This window comes from Monodon monoceros, unplaced genomic scaffold (assembly GCF_005190385.1).
Source record: "Monodon monoceros isolate NGI ecotype Baffin Bay Population unplaced genomic scaffold, NGI_Narwhal_1 Super_Scaffold_15, whole genome shotgun sequence".
Lineage (NCBI taxonomy): Eukaryota > Metazoa > Chordata > Mammalia > Artiodactyla > Monodontidae > Monodon > Monodon monoceros.
The window spans coordinates 24,923,788-24,936,360 of NW_021703771.1; positions in this window are offsets into that span (position 1 = coordinate 24,923,788).

The following is a 12,573-nucleotide window of genomic DNA, read 5'->3' on the forward strand; positions in this document are numbered from 1 at the left end:
AGGTATATGAAGAGGTCTTCAACATCTAAAAACGCAATAATCAAAAAAAAATGCCAATCAACACCAAAATGAGATGTGACTTCATATCTGTTAGTATGACTATTATCAATAAGACAGTAACTAACAAGTGTTGGCAAAGTTGCAGAGAAAAGGGAACACTTTTGCACTGTTGGTGAAAATGTAAACTCTGCAGCCACTATGGAAAACAATATTTTTCAAAATATTTTTTAAAAGAACTACCATATGATCCAGTAATCCCACTTCTGGATATATATCTGAAAGAAATGAAATCAGTATCTAGAAGAGATGTCTGCACCTTCATGTTCATTCTAACATTATTCACAATAAACAAGATATGGAAACAATCTAAGTGTCCACTAATGGACACTTAGAAAGAAAATGTGTTTGTGTGCATGTGCGTGTGTGTGAAATGGAATATTATTCATCCATACAAAAGAAGGAAATCGTGCCATCTGTGACAACATGGATGAACTTTGAAGCCATTATGATAAGTAAAATAAGTCAGACAGAAAAACACTGTATGATCCCATTTATATGTGGAATCTAAAAAAACCAAACTCGTTTTGAAATAGAGGGTAGAATGGTGATTGTCATGGAGTTAGCAGGTGAGGGAAATGGGGAGATGTTGGTCAAAGGATACAAACTTCCAGCCATAAGATGGATAAGTTCTGAGGATCTAATGTATAGCATAGTGACTAATGTATAGCATGGTGACTATATATGTGTATTTATATACATATATATCAAAAAAAGCATTTAAAAATTCTCTGCCCTCAAAGATCCAAGAGTCTAGTTTGAGAAACAAGACCTAAACCTATGAAAAATGATGTAATAATATAAAATTTGACCTACAATAAAGAAGAGAGTGGATATCATAAAGTGATTTGCCATTAATTTGCCAAATAAGTGATATACATAGTGTTTTGGAATTTAGACAAAAGACAAATCTGAATGCTTGCTATTCCCAAAGTCTCTCTTTATGGTAAATATTTCCTTACGTCAGGCAATTTATAGTCTCAGTATCTTGAACATGGATGTTTAAAAACCTATGGTACTTGAGTCAAAGTCTTACAGGTCCTAGACAGTACCCCAAATTACTGTCTTCTTGATTGTGATATATGAACTCAACCAAATCTTCTCTCTCGAGGAGTTTTATTGTGATATTACAGAGAGAGTCAGTATATCAAAGTGTAATTCAAAATAGAAAAGATACATAAATAGAGAAATAAGTAGAAATAATGATTCAGAAAATCCAGAAATCAGAGGCAAGTCAAAAAGAGGGGGGACCTTCAAGATGCGAGAGGAGTAAGACGTGGAGATCACCTTCCTCCCCACAAATACATCAAAAATACATCTACACATGTAACAACTCCTACAGAACACCTACTGAATGCTGGCAGAAGACCTCAGACTTCCCAAAAGGCAAGAAACTCCCCATGTACCTGGGTAGGGCAAAAGAAAAAAGAAAAAACAGAGACAAAAGGATAGGGACGGGACCTGCATCTCTGGGAAGGAGCTGTGAAGGAGGAAAAGTTTCCACACACTAGGAAGCCCCTTCACTGGTGGAAATGCGGGGTGGGGTTGGAGGGGGCGAAGCTTCGGAGCCACGGAGGAGAGCACAGCAACAGGGGTGCAGAGGCAGAGCAGAGAGATTCCCGCATAGAGGATCGGTGCCAACCAGCACTCACCAGCCCGAGAGGCTTGTCTGCTCACCCACTGGGACGGGTGGGGGCTGGAAGCTGAGGCTCAGGCTTCGGAGGTCAGACCCCAGAGAGAGGACTGGGGTTGGTGGCGTGAACACAGCCTGAAGGGGGCTAGTGCACCACAGCTACCCGGGAGGGAGTCCAGTCAGTCTGGAATTGCCTAAGACGCAAGAGACCATTGTTTCGGGGTGTGCAAGGAGACGGGATTCAGAGCACCACCTAAACGAGCTCCAGAGACGGGTGCAATCCACGGCTATCAGCTCAGACACCAGAGACGGGCATGAGACACTAAGGCTGCTGCTGCAGCCACCAAGAAGCCTGTGTGCAAGTACAGGTCACTATCCACACCTCCCCTCCTGGGATCCTGTGCAGCCCCCCACTGCCAGGGTCCCATGATCCAGGGACAGCTTCCCTGGGAGAACACACAGCATGCCTCAGGCTGTTGCAACGTCACATTGGCTGCTGTCACCGCAGGCTCACACCGCATTCGTACCCCTCCCTCCCCCCAGCATGAGTGAGCCAGAGCCCATGAATCAGCCGTTCCTTTAACCCCAACAAACGCCCTCAGGTGACCTACACACAGAGGCCAAAATTTAACTTTGGGGCCACCTCCAAAACTGAACCCCAGGAGCTGTGCGAACAAAGAAGAGAAAGGGAAATTTCTCCCAGCAGCCTCAGGAGCAGCAGATTAAATCTCCACAGTCAACTTGATGTACCCTGCATCTCTGGAATACCTAAATACACAATGAATCACCCCAAAATTGAGGCAGCAGACTTTGCAAGAAACTGTAGAGTTGCTGTTTGCTTTCTGCATCTAATTTGTTTCTGGTTTTATGTTTATCTTAGTGTAGTATTTAGAGCTTATGAACATTGGTAGATATGTATATTGATTTGGTTTCGTTCTTCCTTTTTAAAAAAAAAATATATTTTTTTTTCCTTTTTCTCTTTCTGTGAGTGTGTATGTGTATGCTTCTTTGTGTGATTTTGTCTCTATAGCTTTGCTTTTACCAGTTGTCCTATGGTTCTGTCTGTCCGTTTTTTTTTTTTTTATAGTTTTTAGTGCTTGTCCTTGGTGGATTGCTTTTTTGGTTTGGGTACGCTCTTCTTTCTTACTTTTCTGTTTTTTTATTACTTTTTTATTTTTAATAATAATTTTTTTTATTTTAATAACTTTATTTATTTTTTTATTTCTTTCTTTCTTCCATTTTTCTCCCTTTTCTTCTGAGGCATGTGGCTGACAGGGTCTTGCTACTCTGGCTGGGTGTCAGGCCTGAGCCTCTGAGGCGGGAGAGCTGAGTTCAGGACATTGGTCCACCAGAGGCCTCCCAGCCCCATATAATATCAAACAGCAAAAGTTCTCCCAGAGATCTCCATCTCAATACTAAGACCCAGCTACAGTCAAAAACTAGCAAGCTACAGTGCTGGACAACCTATGCCAAACAACTAGCAAGACAGGAACACAACCCCACCCATTAGCAGACAGACTGCCTAAAATCATAATAAGTTCACAGACACCCCAAAACACACCACTGGACTCGGTCCTGCCAACCAGAAAGACAAGATCCAGCCTCATCCACCAGGCACCAGTCCCCTCCACCAGGAAGCCTACACAACCCATGGAAAAACCTTACCCACTGTGGGCACACACCAAAAATAACAGGAACAATGAACCTGCAGCCTGCGAAATGGAGACCCCCAAACACAGTAAGTTAAGCAAAATGAGAAGACAGGGAAATAGTCAGCAGATGAAGGAGCAAGGTAAAAACCCACCAGGCTAAACAATTGAAGAGGAAATAGGCAGTCTACCTGAAAAAGAATTCAGAGTGATGATAGTAAAGATGATCCAAAATCTTGGAAATAGAATGGAGAAAATACAAAAAATGTTTAACAACGAGCTAGAGGTACTAAAGAACAAACAAACAATGATGAGCAACACAATAAATGAAATAAAAAATTCTCTAGAAGGAATCAATAGCAGAATAACTGAGGCAGAAGAACGGATAAGAGACCTGGAAGATAAAATAGGGGTAATAACTAACGAAGAGCAAAATAAAGAAAAAAGAATGAAAAGAATTGAGGACAGTCTCAGAGACCTCTGGGACAACATTAAATGCACCAACGTTTGAACTGTAGGGGTCCCAAAACAAGAAGAGGAAAAAAAAATGGACTGAGAAGATATTTGAAGAGATTGTAGTTGAGAACTTTCTTAATATGGGAAAGGAAATAGTAACGTTCAGGAAGCGCAGAGAGCCCCATAGAGGATAAATCCAAGGAGAAACACGCTGACACATATCAATCAAACTATCAAAAATTAAATACAAAGAAAAAATATTAAAAGCAGCAAGGGAAAAGAAACAAATAACATACAAGGGAATCCCCATAAGGTTAACAGCTGATCTGTCAGCAAAAACTCTAGAAGGCAGAAGGGAGTGGCAGGACATATTTAAAGTGAAGAATGGGAAAAACCTACAACCAAGATTAATCTACCCAGCAAGGATCTCATTCAGATACGACCAAGAAATTAAAACATTTACAGACAAGAAAAAGCTAAGAGAATTCAGCACCACCAAACGAGATTTACAAAAAGTGCTAAAGGAACTTCTCTAGGCAGGAAACACAAGAGAAGGGAAAGACCTACAAAAACAAACCAAAAACAATTAGGAAAACGGTAATAGAAACATACATATTGATAACTACCTTAAATGTAAATGGATTAAATGCGTCAACCAAAAGACATAGACTGGCTGAATGGATACAAAAACAAGACCCGTATACACGCTGTCTACAAGAGATCCACTTCAGACCTAGGGATACATACAGACTGAAAGTGAGGGGATAGAAAAAGATATTCCATGCAAATGGAAATCAAAAGAAAGCTGGAGTAGCAATTCGCATATCAGACAAAATAGACTTTAAAATAAAGACTATTACAAGAGACAAAGAAGGACACTACATAATGATCAAGAGATCAATCCAAGAAGAAGATATAATAATTGTAAATATTTATGGACCCAACATACGAGCACTTCAATACATAAGGCAAATGCTAACAGCCATAAAAGGGAATATCAACAGTAACACAATAATAGTAGGGGAATTTAAGACCCCACTTCCACCAATGGACAGATCATCCAAAATGAAAATAAATAAGGAAACACAAGCTTTAAATGATACATTAAACAAGATGCACTTAATTGATATTTATAGGAATTCCATCCAAAAACAACAGAATACACTTTCTTCTCAAGTGCTCATGGAACATTCTCCAGGATAGGTGATATTCTGGGTCACAAATCAAGCCTTGGAAATTTAAGAAAATTGAAATTGTATCAAGTATCTTTTCCAACCACAACACTATGAGACTAGATATCAATTACAGGAAAAAAACTTAAAAAATACAAACACATGGAGGCTAAACATTACACTACTTAATAACCAAGATATAACTGAAGAAATCAAAGAAGAAATCAAAAAATACCTAGAAACAAATGACAATAAAAACATGATGGCCCAAAACCAATGGGATGCAGCAAAAGCAGTTCTAAAAGGGAAGTTTATAGCAAAAGCATCCTACCTCAAGAAACAAGAGACAGCTCAAATAAACAACCTAAACTTACACCTAAAGCAATTAAAGAAAGAAGAACAAAAAAACCCCAAAGATGGCAGAAGGAAAGAAATCATAAAGATCAGATCAGAAATAAATGAAAAAGAAAGGAAGAAAATGATAGCAAGGATCAATAACATTAAAGGTGGTTCTTTGAGAAGATAAACAAAACTGATAAACCATTAACCAAATTCATCAAGTAAAAAAAGGGACAATACTCAAATCAACAGAATTAGAAATGAAAAAGGAGAAGTAGCAACTGACACTGCAGAAATACAAAGGATCATGAGAGATTACTACAAGCAACTATATGCAAATAAAGTGGACAACCTGGAAGAAATGGACAAATTCTTAGAAAAGCATGACCTTTCAAGACTGAACCAGGAAGAAAAGAAAACATAAACAGACCAATCACAAGCACTGAAATTGAAACTGTGATTAAAAATCTTCCAAAAAACAAAAGCCCAGGACCAGATGGCTTCACAGGCGAATTCTATCAAACATTTAGAGAAGAGCTAACACCTATCCTTCTCAAACTCTTCCAAAATATAGCAAAGGGAGGAACACTACCAAACTCACTCTATGAGGCCACCATCACCCTGATACCCAAAACCAGACGAAGATGACACAAAGAAAACACCAGGCCAATATCACTGATGAACACAGATGCAAAAATCCTCAACAAAATACTAGCAAACAGAATCCAACAGCACATTAAAAGCATCATACACCATGATCTAGTGGGTTTTATCCTAGGAGTGCAAGGATTCTTCAATATAGGCAAATCAATCAATGTGATAATCCATATTAACAAATTGAAGGATAAAAACCATATGATCATCTCAATAGATGGACAAAAAACTTTTGACAAAATTCAACACCCATTTATGAAAAAAACCTTTCAGAAAGTGGGCATACAGGGAACTTACCTCAACATAATAAAGGTCATATATGACAAACCCACAGCCAACATCATTCCCAATGGTGAAAAACTGAAACCATTTCCACTAAGGTCAGGAACAAGACAAGGTTGCCCACTCTCACCACTGTTATTCAACATAGTTTTGGAAGTTACAGCCACAGCAATCAGAGACAAAAAAATAAACAAAAGGAATAAAAATCGGAAAAGAAGAAGTAAAGCTGTCACTGTTTGGAGATGACATGATACTATACATAGAGGAACCTAAAGATGCTACCAGAAAGCTACTAGAGCTAATCAATGAATTTGATAAAGTAGCAGGTTACCAACTTCATGCACAGAAATCTCCTGCATTCCTATACACTAATGATGAAAAATCTGAAAGAGAAATTAAGGAAACACCCCATTTACTATTGCAACAAAAAGAATAAAATACCTAGGAATAAACCTACCAAAGGAGACAAGAGACCTGTATGCAGAAAACTATAAGACACTGATGAAAGAAATTAAAGATGATACAGACAGATGGAGAGATATACCATGTTCTTGGACTGGAAGAATCAACATTGTGAAAATGACTATACTACCCAAAGCAATTTACAGATTCAATGCAATCCTTATCAAACTACCAATGGCATTTTTCCCAGAACTAGAACAAAAAATTTCACAATTTGTATGGAAACACAAAAGACCCTGAATAGCCAAAGCAATCTTGAGAAAGAAAAACGGAGCTGGAGGAATCAGGCTCCCTGACTTCAGACTATACTAGAAAGTTATAGTCATCAAGAGAGTATGGTACCGGCACAAAAACAGAAATATAGATCAATGAACAGGATAGAAAGCCCAGAGATAAACCCATGCACATACAGTCACCTTATCTTTGATAAAGGAGGCAAGAATATACAATGGAGAAAAGACAGCCTCTTCAATAAGTGCTGCTGAGAAAACTGGACAGCTACATGTAAAAGGATGAAATTAGAACACTCCATAACACCATACACAAAAATGAACTCAAAATGGATTGAAGACCTAAATGTACGGCCAGACACTATAAAACTCTTAGAGGAAAACATTGGCAGAACACTCTATGACATAAATCACAGCAAGATCCTTTTTGACCCACCTCTTAGAGAAATGGAAGTAAAAACAAAAATAAACAATGGGACTTAATGAAACTTAAAAGCTTTTGTACAGCAAAGGAAAACATAAAGAAGATGAAAAGACAGCCCTCAGAATGGGAGAAAATATTTGCAAATGAAGCAACTGACAAAGGATTAATCTCCCAAAAATACAAGTGGCTCATGCAGCTCAATATCAAAAAAAACAAACAACCCAATCCAAAAATGGGCAGAAGAGCTAAGTAGACACTTCTCCAAGGAAGATATACAGATTGCCAACAAACACATGAAAGGATGCTTAACATCACTAATCATTAGAGAAATGCAAATCAAAACTACAATGAGGTATCACCTCCCACTGGTCAGAATGGCCATCATCAATATATCTACAAGCAATAAATGCTGGACAGGGTGTGTAGAAAAGGGAACACTCTTGCACTGTTGGTGGGGATGTAAATTGATACAGCCACTATGGAGAACAGTATGGAGGTTCCTTAAAAAACTAAAAAATAGAACTACCATATGACCCAGCAATCCCACTACTGGGCATATACCCTGAGAAAACCATAATTCAAAAAGAGTCATGTACCACAATGTTCACTGCAGCTCTATTTACAATTGCCAGGACATGGAAGCAACCTAAGTGTCCATTGACAGATGAATGGATAAAGAAGATGTGGCACATATATACAATGGAATATTACTCAGCCATATAAAGAAATGAAATTGAGTTATTTTTAGTGAGGTGGATGGACCTAGAGACTGTCATACAGAGTGAAGAAAGTCAGAAAGAAAAAAACAAACACCGTATGCTATCATATATATATATGGAATCTAAAAAAAAAAAATGGTTCTGAAGAACCTAGGTACAGGACAGGAATAAAGATGCAGACGTAGAAAATGGACTTGAGGACACAGGGAGGGGGAAGGGTAAGCTGGGTGAAGTGAGAGAGTGGCATGGACATATATACACTGCCCAATGTAAAATAGATAGGTAGTGGGAAGCAGCTGCATGCCACAGGGAGATCACCTCGGTGCTTTGTGTCTACCTAGAGGGATGGGATAGGGAGGGTGGGAGGGAGATGCAAGGGGGGAGATATGTGGATATATGTATATGTGTAGCTGATTCACTTTGTTATACAGCAGTAACTAACACACCATTGTAAAGCAATTATATTCCAATAAACATGTTAAAAAAAAAAAGTCAAGAAGAAATGGAGGCAAGACAATGGTAGGGCATTAAATCAGGACACCCCTTTCTCAGGACACAAATCAACAACATTGCTGCTTTGTTATCTGAGATCTTTCCAGGCTGAGTTGCTGCCATTACATCCGGAAATTATCAGTTATCAATGAGCTTTTGTTCTGAATCTGTTGGGATTTCTTTGTGCCTCCAATACCTGTCCATTTGCTCTTATAAAGTCGTCATTAATGAAAGTCTGAATTACCAGCGTGTAGCAATCTGAAAAACTCTAACACATGGGTTCTGGGAAGAGCAAAGCCCTTAAAAAGACTTCCCTTGCAGGACATAAGCCCCAAATAAGCAAAAACATGCCCAGAGGACAGTGCGGAGACTCATTTGTCTGGAGCAGAGCTTCAGAAGAGATACAACTCTGTACCAAGGTAATGAAGGGCCTTAAGAGCAAGGTTAATGATTCCGAATATTATTCAATTTATAATTAAGAATATGAGATATGTTCTATTTTTTATGCAGAAAAGAAGAAAAGATCAAAGTCTGTTTTTCAGTAGGAGTCATGAGGGCACTAACTTCGTGCAGATCCATGATTGAAAGCGATGATGCTGACAAGCTACTCCAAACCCTGAAAAGCAGGGGTGTAGCCCAGGTTCACTCCGCACTAAAAGCAGTGTCTTCTTTCCCTTCTCCTAAGTTTTATATCTATTTGTGTCTTCCTGCCTCTGCATATTCTCACTCATACATGCTCCCCATTCCCTCCCACCCTCAAATGTAGGAATGAAGGCACTTTCAATTTAAGTTCCCTAGTGTTCATTTATATAACGCTAACAATTTTATATTTCTTTCTTTTAAACTCATTTATATTGAGTTGCTTTTTAATTTTATGTGTCCTAGATCAAAGCTTCTGCTATAAAAGTTTCCGTGGCTCCCGCAGGCTTACCTGAGCACTGTAATTATTAAAAGGAACCTCCATACTTCTGTCATTGCTTTGCTTTAATATAATTTTCCCATCTGTCTTGGCTGTTAATCTATAAACTGTTTTAGGTTAAAATTGTTTTTTAATCATCTCTATTTTCTCAGAGACTGGCACAGTGCCTTCCATGTTAAAGGTACTAAATAATTGTTGAATAAATGAAGCAAATCCTTCACCTCTAGTTTAGTGTAAAATTTAAGATATTCACATGTAGAAATCTATAAGAGGCTATGTCATTTGCCAGAATCAATAATCATCCTCATTTTTGTTTCTGTCACATTAAATGAGATTGCACTGGCTAGTATTGTTCCTTCTTGATTAATATCTTCCCACACGTCATTGTCTCATAGCAGCTGGAGCAGTACAAGAGATTTATGTCTTTTCCAAAGGCATAAAAATTAATCTGATTTTTAATTATTTTTCCCAATAGTATATAAGCTTCAATTTAGTTTCTACTTAGGATTAATATTGATTTAAGTTACTTTAGTAGTTTCACCTTTTTTAAAAAGAAGCCATGTCACAGCCAACCTCATAAAATTATGGCTTAGTGTTCATTAATATTAATCACAGGCATTAAATTTGATTTTCTCTTTGGGGTTTAGGAAGGTATAGGTTTAAGCAGAGGAAACAAGTCCTTCTTCCCTGAATTAAATTGAGATCACTACCTTGTGGTCAGAATGGCCCACATTCAATCACGATGTACTTTCTATTCTATTCCTAACAAAAAATTCTATGGGTGCTCAATCTTACTCTTTACCATGGAGTGTAGTTGGATGCCTTATGCAAATCTTTGGAAGGGCTAGAATGGTTTTAGTACAAGAATAAGGACACCTTGCTATCTTTTTATATGGAAAACCAGCCTGACGCTCATTGTTCAACTGGGCAGTAGAAGATGCAGAAGACTTCAATCTTCCATAAGGTGAACAAGGCAATTCCTGGGGATACAAATGGCAAACGTGTAGCATTCATGCCACCAATCCTCTGTTCTGCATCTATGACCAACAAGCTCTTCTTTCCTGCATCTGGACTTAGTTCAAAACCCTCCACAAACAATAACTCCAGGCACTATGACTAGTCACCAGAATTAGAACAAGTACATAAACCTCTTTACATACCTGCCCAACAGCATAATATGTGCAAAATCTCACTCAACAAAGATTAAAACTCTTCCACTTTAACTCTAGGCTATAGGACATTATCACTGGATGTGACCATGTCTCTGATTTGCTCATGCAGTGGTGTATCATCGTAATCACTTACCTTATTTCCTTGATCTCAATATATATGTGTTCAGACTTTAATGTTTCTGAAATTGAGGTTTGTACGTATAACATGATAGTGTTTGTTGTGTATGATTATATTGTATTCTGCTTTTGTTTTGTTTGATTTGATGTGATTTCACTTGAAAATGTGTTATTATGTTGATGATCATTTATATAATAGAATAATACCAAATTTGTGAGTTCTCAATCCTTTTTAGGGTAGATAATTTGTTGTGCTATTTCATCAGAAGTATACATTTTGAAATACATAATGTCAGACATTAGCTCACAAGAAAATAAGCTTTATTATAATTAACCAATCAGATTTCAGGAGCATCGTGATGATTTCCAATTTTGTTTGCCTCTGACAGGCATTATAACTTAGCAACTAAACCAAAGTAGAAATTGATGTGGCATAACTCTGTAAACATAGGTCAATTGCAAAGTCACAGAGCACATAGTTTAACATATAATGAACTATAATATTATCTCTAGCATAAAAATAACTAATAATAAGAGGGTATGTGACAAAAGTAGAACATATGAAGTAGGTTTTATGAAATAATAGAAGTAAGTAACTTCGGAAGAATACAACTTGTCTCATTTTTACATTTGCCTAAGGCCTTGCTGGCAGGAGAGGTACCTATGTTTGGGGAATATATAGACCTTTTCTGCTTTTATCAATAGGTGTATAGAAATATATACATAAATACATATATATACATATATGTGTCACTTTGCTGAATAAAATATGTATTTTTTATAGTATTCTAAACAAAGACTATAAGTTAAATCTCTTGTCCACATAATTATTGTTTAATTTGAAGTGATAGAAACGTTAAGTTTATTCTTTCCCACAGAGAAGTTTACAATCAAATCAGACTGGAATATTTATAGAAAGGGAGAAATCCATATAGCTATAGTACATCCTCTGGCTACTAAGAATAAATTAGATAATGCATTTGAAAAAATAGAGGGGAAGTATGCAGGCTAGACTAGATATCCTGTAAAATCCTCCTACAACAAAGCACTGAGAAACTCTAAATAAAACATTACAAAATATTATTGCAAATGCATATTTGTACTCACAAAACAGAAACTCCATAGGCACCAAAAATATAAAGTGTAAAGCACACTGATAAATAGGATTTCAAGTCACAGTGACCAAGGAGTGCTTGTTGATATCAAAAATTTAGAGCTTTGGGTTTCATGGCTGGTTGGGTCAGGAGATAAGCCCTTGGACCCCATAATTTAGGGAACTGTGACAGAGACTTCTGTATGAAGTCAGGACCCTTGAAAGTATACACCTTTAGGAAAAGAGAATATTGGATAAAATATCTCTCATGAGCAAAGGGAGATTTATTTTCTCTGAGAAAGCCTCTGAAAATTTATTACCACAGTTTTGATCTCACACAGATGCTAGCTTTTAATATATTCTACCTGAATGTTGGTCTTAGATATCTCAAGAGAAACATTAAATTAAATTAAATTGATCCTGGATTGGTAAAGTTTCTGAATACATGACAGAAAGAAGTTCACATTCTTCCTGGATGGATATACCCTCACAACAAGCCTTGGTATTCCCAAACATAAACTCAGTCAAACCCGAATTCACAACCCCAAATTGCAAAATACCTAAGAAAACAAGTCAACATAAAGTAGAGGTGGGAAAAATCAATTAAATAAAAGCAGATTTTCACTCCCCATGACTGAAGATATTAGAATTCCTGGATCTTGAATATAAAATCATATGTTTAATATGTTTAATAGAAATAAAA